Here is a 7,500-nt window from a genome sequence, read left to right as displayed (position 1 = left end):
ATTATTTTCAAGAAATCCATCATATCCGGAGATGTCCCAAGAGAATGGAAGCTAGCTAACGTTACTCCCATATTCAAAAAAGGTGACAAAAAGAAACCAAATAACTATAGGCCTATAAGTTTGACTTCAATCGTAGGAAAAATAATGGAAACTATCATCAGAGATGCTATGGAACATCATTTAGAAAGTAACCGTTTGATAAATGATAGCCAGCATGGTTTCAGACGGAAACGTTCTTGCGTGACTAACTTACTCGAATTCTACAACACAGTTATCTCGAATTATGACAAAAGAAACAATATAGATTTAGTATATCTAGACTTTGCAAAAGCTTTTGATACCGTCCCACACGAAAGACTACTTACTAAATTAGCTTTGCATGGAATAAGTGGTAGCCTATTAGGTTGGACTAGTAATTGGTTGAAGGGTCGAAAACAGAGAGTTGTTTTAAATGGAAAAACTTCTGGATGGAAAAGTGTTGCAAGTGGAGTTCCTCAGGGTTCCGTTCTTGGGCCACTTCTATTCATATATATAAATGATATAGACCATGGACTAAAATCTACTGTTTCCAAATTTGCTGATGATACAAAACTGTGCGAAGTGGCAAATGATCACTCAAACCAATTAGATATTCAAGAAGATTTAGATCAATTACAGCAATGGTCTGAAAAGTGGCTAATGAAATTTAACACAAGTAAATGCAAGGTAATGCACATAGGTAAAAATAACAGTAAGTACGATTACAAGTTATTTGGAAATTCGTTAACAAAAGTGGATAGTGAAAAAGATCTCGTCGTAATTATCAGTAACGACCTCAAATCATCCAAGCAGTGTATTTCAGCCTCTGAGAAAGCAAATAAGATTCTAGGACTGATTGCGCGATCTTTTGATTTCAAAAGTCCATCACTCATTAACAAGCTATATAAATCGTTAGTTCGTCCACATTTGGAATATGCTGTTTCCGTATGGTCACCGAATCTCATTAAAGACATTGACAGACTGGAAAAAGTACAACGGCGAGCCACAAAACTGATTCCAAATATCAAAAATAAATCATACGAAAATCGACCAAAACACATGAATCTGTTTTCCCTAAAAAAGCGTAGACTCAGAGGTGACTTGATACAGGTCTTTAAGATTTTAAAGGGAATTGACAACATCAAAAGTGACAAAATTTTCACATTGAATGAGAATCAGACAAGAAACAATGGTCTCAAACTGTCCAGAAATAGATTCAATTTGGAAGTAGGTAGAAACAACTTTGCCAACCGTGTAGTTAATGAATGGAATAAACTTCCTGCACAGGTAGTGCAATGTAGTTCAGTTCGAAGCTTTAAGAATCATTTAGATAAATACCTAAGTAAGATGCTGTAATGATTATGATTTATCTTATATTATTTGTTTTTGTTTTGTTATCATTTGTCTGTCTGATTTTCATTTATTATTAGTTATATGTCAATTTATTATTATTTACTATTTACCTGTTTGTTTATTATTTAACTATACCTATGCATTTATTTATGTACTTTATTTGTTATTTACATTATCATAGTTTTTATTTATTATTTTATTATTAATATGATTTCTTTTTCGCATCCGACCTAGATATGGATCAAAAGGTCTCCTGTCGGCATGCTCCGCCTTTGTAATCCTTTGTAATCCTTTGTAATAAGCAAATACCAATTCCTCTCACAAGGAGTTTCAGTGGAGCGATCAGGCTATTACCAAACATTATTACTTAATATATAACAAATAGAAATCATACGAAATTATCATAAACAACCGCAAAGCTATCGCTCATGATTTGCCTGCCGGCTAAATGGATGATTATGTTATACCACATATAGGGCGGCGTCGACGATGGCCATTTCTAGACCGTAATAAACGCGACTTAGTTCCGCTCGAGACCGAAGTACAGGGAATTGATCTGTGCTACTCTGCAGAACCGCTGTTAGTGGAAACGTCTGACTTGTTCAAGCTTGATGCTGATTCAATATCTTCCTTATCGAGGGCTAGAGAGCCATGGGGAAGAATAAAATCGCTCTGTGGCAGCACGAATAAATGGGAAAAGTACTGTTTCTTATTATGGGGTCTTCATCCACCTCTGACAGCCTAATCTGGATGACATTCTGTGTCTAATACGTGAGATGTTCCTTTCATTACCAGAGAGTTTGGTTTCTAGATACACACACAATGTAAAAACACTCACACAAACACACCTACACACACACACACACACAAACACACACATAAATATACATATATATATGTATATATATATATATATATATATATATATATATATATATATATATATATATTGTCAGCGCCGTCTGTTGTAGGCGGCGGTCGTGAGGTACAGAGGTAAAGGAGGAAGTTATTATGTTACGCACTACGCTTGTCTTCTTTATTCTCTTAGTTCGGTCTTACAACAGACGGTGTGAAGGTATATATCTGGCTGTATATGTGATGTGGTATGGTGTGGTGTGGTGGTGGTGGTTTCTGTAAATCAATTCAACATTGTAATTTACATTCATAATCAAGCTATCAAAATAGCACTATATTCAACCATGACAAACCTCTATAATTCAATAATTAGTACATGATAAACTGTATGTTTCATACCATTATTTTTCTTCTTCCGCCCCTTCAATATTCATCACTCTATACTTCCGTGATCCGTTCCTATTTAATTAAATCACGTATATCACTAATTAACATAACGTCCACACTAACTCTTGGTTATATTTTCAAATATTTCATAAGTCAAATTACATAAGAAAATAATAATTCACTCTGCTAATGCTTACCAATTATGCTTCCTATCACACACCCGAAGGTGTTGTCACTTTGACAACTAGACACAGAAAGAACAATACTTGTACGTTCCTCACGAAGAGGATGGGGCACTACTTTTTTAGCGGAGGAATACCAAATTGAAAGGATCCACATTAAATATATATAAGTCACGTTCTACTCAACATTCTCCCTTTCATATGACTTCTTTAATTCTATTTCATTTTATAACATAGTTAATTATTCACTACAATACATCAACTTCGACAAAGACAATTTACATTTATTGTACATACATAGTAACCGCATGCGTAACAACACGAGATTATGATTGCCATTAGACTCTAGCCTCCTTTACATGTCATAGATATTTTCTCATATCCACCCAGACATAGTACTTTGTACTATACATACATCAAATATCGTAAACCATGATTTGTAATTAATTTTAGTACATACCATTGTCAGTACACTTGAATATTATACAATTGGTGCTTAACACAGATCTAGCACCAGCCATGATTAGTAATTAACCTCGATACATATTATACTTTATCTGTAGAACATCATACATCAAAATATTCTTATACATAGTGCAATCGGCACTCACACACACACACACACACACACATATATATATATATATACATATATATATATATATATGTATATGTATATGTATATGTATATGTATATGTATATCCGAGAGTTGACACCTTGACGTGGTGGATAGGCTTAAGAATCCTTATGATTACAAAAGCTATGTCGGTAGAGAGGAAATCTCTGCAGGGTCACCATGATTATGAATAGCACTATCAAAACAAAACCGGGCGTTCCTGTTGGATCATCGTCTCCTAAAGGTCCAACCACATTGCCTCGTGTGCTTACGGGCAGTGTGCCACCGAATGTGAGTAAGCACTGTCCAAGCAGATCCAAGTCTTGGACATTAAACAACATGAAGAAAATGAAGATCTATACTTACAACGTAAGAAGTCTCTCAGAAGACCACAGACTGGAGAGTTTAATGGAAGAACTAGACAACATCAAATGGGACATCGTAGGACTGAGCGAAGTCCGAAGAACGGAAGAAAAGCTGGTACAATTACAGAATGGTCACCACCTGTTCTACTATAGAGGTAAGGACAAAGAAAGATCTAGTGCAGTAGGATTCTTGATAAACCGAGAGGTTTCTGGTAACGAAATCAAATTCATTAGTTTATCGGACAGGGTAGCTTGGATTGTAATTAGGATGTGCAAAAGATACACCCTAAAGATAGTTCAAGTTTATGCACCAACTTCACAGAGTTCAGACGAGGAAATTTAGTCCTTCTATGATGATTTAAGTCAAGTAATGGATCAAGAAAAAAGTAAGTACACTTTGGTAATAGGAGACTTTAATGCTAAAGTAGGGAAGAAGATGGGAGATGAGACGTGCATTGGGAAGTTTGGAGTAGGTGAAAGAAATGACAGAGGTGAGATGTTAGTCAATTTTGCAGAGAACTACAATATGGGGATAATGAACACTTTCTTTCAAAAGCGTGTAGGTCGTAAATGGACGTGGAGAAGTCCAAATGGAACAACAAAGAACGAAATAGACTTCATATTAGGAGATGAGAGCAAAAGCGTTAGCAATGTTACGGTGATAAATAAAGTCAACATAGGGAGTGACCATAGAATGGTAGGATGCACAGCTAAATTCAACTTCAGAGCCGAGAGAAATAAACTAGTTTTAAAAAGGAAAATAAGCCTTGTAAAGGTTAAGGATAATAAAAAGATATTTCAGTTAGAAATTAAAAATAGATTCGAAGCTCTAAGAACTAACGAGGACAGCGTGGAAGATATCAATGTGAATTTAGTGAATATCATTAAGGAATCAGCAGAGAAAGTAGGAAGTACAAAAAACATTAGAGAAAACAAATACTCCAAAGCTACAAATGACCTAATTAAAAGAAGAAGGAACATGCAGATTAAAAACAGTAGAGACGAAATAGAAAGAGTAGAACTAAACAAGCTTATCAACAAAAGGCAGAGATTAGAGAAAAGAAAGAGAAACATGGACGAAATAGAAGAAACTATTCGGAAAGGTAAAAGTATTAAAATGACCGAGCGTAAACATGCTTTAGGAAGACAGCAAATGATATGTTTGAAAGATAGAAATGGAGAAATAATTAAATGTAGAGACAAAATGGTAAAAAGAGTAGAAGAATTTTACCAAGAGCTTTACTCTTCGAAGGCCGTAGTTGAGTCAGTAAATTCATGTGTAGACGTTAGTAGTGTACCAGACATTACAAAGGAAGAAGTAGAATTTGCTCTAAAAACTATGAAAAGAGGAAAAGCACCTGGGGAAGATGGTATATCAATAGATCTATTGAAAGACGCTGGTAAATTAGTTCATATTAAATTAGCTGAGTTGTACACCCAGTGCTTACGTCAAGAAAGCGTTCCGGATGCGTGGTGCAATGCTATAGTGATTTTGCTTCATAAAAAAGGAGACCAGAAGGACCTTAGTAACTATCGACCGATTAGCTTGCTATCAAACGTACACAAAGTATTCTCCAAGATCCTTACAAATAGACTGAGTCAAGTTTTAGATGGAAACCAACCGAGAGAACAGGCAGGCTTTAGAAGCGGATATTCAACTCTAGACCATTTGCAGGCGATAAACCAACTAATCGAGAAAACGACATAATATAATATACCTCTGTGTTTAGCTTTTGTAGATTACGAGAAGGCCTTTGATTCAGTAGAACAAATAGCAATACTAAACTCGCTACGCAAACAAGGTACAAACAAACAGATCGTAAGAGTTTTAGAAAAGATTTATTCGAAAGGTACCGCTATAGTTCGACTACATAAAGACACAGAAAAGATCAAAATCGAGAAAGGAGTACGGCAAGGCGATACAATTTCACCCAAACTATTTACAGCTTGTTTAGAAGATATTTTCAGAAGGTTGAGTTGGGAAAAGAAAGGTTTGAAGATTAATGGCGAATATTTGAACCACCTAAGATTTGCAGATGACATCATTCTTATTTCAGAAAGAGCAGACGACTTGCAAGATATGCTGAGCGATCTAAACAAAGAAAGTATCAAAGTAGGTTTAAAAATGAATAAGAGTAAAACCAGAGTAATGTTCAACACGAAAGTTCAAAGTAAAGAGATTGTAATTGATGATGAGAGTCTTGAGGAAGTTGAAGAGTATAATTATTTAGGTCAGATGGTGAAGGTGACGAAAGATCATGATAATGAGATAAAAAGACGCATCACAATTGGTTGGAAAATGTTTGGTAAGTATAGTAAAATCCTGAGAGGCTCTCTACCTTTATGTTTGAAACGTAAAGTTTACAACCAATGCATTCTACCAGCAATAATCTACGGATGTGAGACTTGGAAGCTGACGAGGGCGATGGTAACAAAGCTAAGGACTGCATAGAGGAGAATGGAGAGATCAATGATGGGAATAACACTGAGAGACCGAAAGAGAGCAAGTTGGGTGAGAGAGCAGACTAGAGTGAAAGATATTGTGGAAGCAGTAAAAGAGAGGAAGTGGAATTGGGCAGGTAAGTTGGTGCGAACGACTGATGAGCGATGGAGCAAGTGTGTTACTGAATGGACGCCGCGAGATAGGAAGCGTGGAAGAGGGAGACCAGACAGAAGGTGGAGAGACGAGATCGAGAGGTTTGCGGGAGTGACGTGGCAGAGGGTGGCACGGTCGTGTGAATCATGGAATGCTATGAAGGAGGCCTTTGTTCAGCAGTGGACTCAGGATGGCTGATTTGATTTGATTTGATATATATATATATATATATATATATATATATATATATATATATATATATATATATATATATATATATATACATATATATATATATATATATATATATATATATATACATATATACACATATATATACATATATATGCATATATATATACATATATATACATATATATATATATATACATATATATACATATATACATATATGTATGTATGTAGGTATGTATGTATATATATATATATATACATATATATATACATATATCATTAAAATGAATGGCAAGCTTGTTATGACAGAGCTTCTTGTCGTATTTTTCTCTCTTTCTTAGAGTGATCTTGCCTTCTGTAGGCAGTAACCTTAATAAATCTCCGTATGTCATGTTGTGGAATAACATACATAATCTATAAATAAGCCAAAACGCGTTTTCACACCTCTTGGTGCTTCCTCAGTGGCAGGTACGAATCTAAGGGCTGGGCTGGTGTGTGTGGGTATATATGGGACAGGCTGTGGGATTTTGTCTAGTCGTCGGTGTGGGATTTTGTCTGGTCGTCGATGTGGGATTTTGTCTGGTTGGCGTCGCCGGAGCTCCGTGTCGTTCTGTAGGTTGGAGGGTGGCGTGCATCTGTGTTTTTTGTCTCATTTTCACTGGGGAATGATCTTCTCACACTTGGTAGGATTTTTAAGTCCTCGAGTTGGGTATTCATTCCCGGGGATAGATCTTTGATATACAAAGCCTCTAATATAGGTAAACGTCGTGGGTCTTTGTTGTGATCTATAATCTCCGTATTCTGGGTTAGGTCGTCTCTTCTTAATTTTGCCTGATGGACTTCGCCTGGAGGACAGCTTAAATATGCCCGTCCCTTAAAAGGCTACACAAACCTCACTGATAAGACCTTGACTGACAATCAAGAAGAACTTC

At 35.9% G+C, this 7,500-nt stretch overlaps 1 protein-coding gene across 1 annotated transcript in view; it reads left to right on the top strand.

Moving 5' to 3' along the window:
* Positions 1 to 7,500, top strand: part of LOC143034771 (uncharacterized) — a 14,748-nt gene that overhangs the window by 1,248 nt on the left and 6,000 nt on the right. The gene's annotated exons all lie outside the window — the stretch shown is intronic.

Source organism: Oratosquilla oratoria, chromosome 18, assembly GCF_046742065.1.
Source record: "Oratosquilla oratoria isolate Oo_2021 chromosome 18, ASM4674206v1, whole genome shotgun sequence".
In the NCBI taxonomy this organism is placed as follows: Eukaryota; Metazoa; Arthropoda; class Malacostraca; order Stomatopoda; family Squillidae; genus Oratosquilla; species Oratosquilla oratoria.
This window is presented reverse-complemented; position numbering and strand designations above follow the sequence as displayed.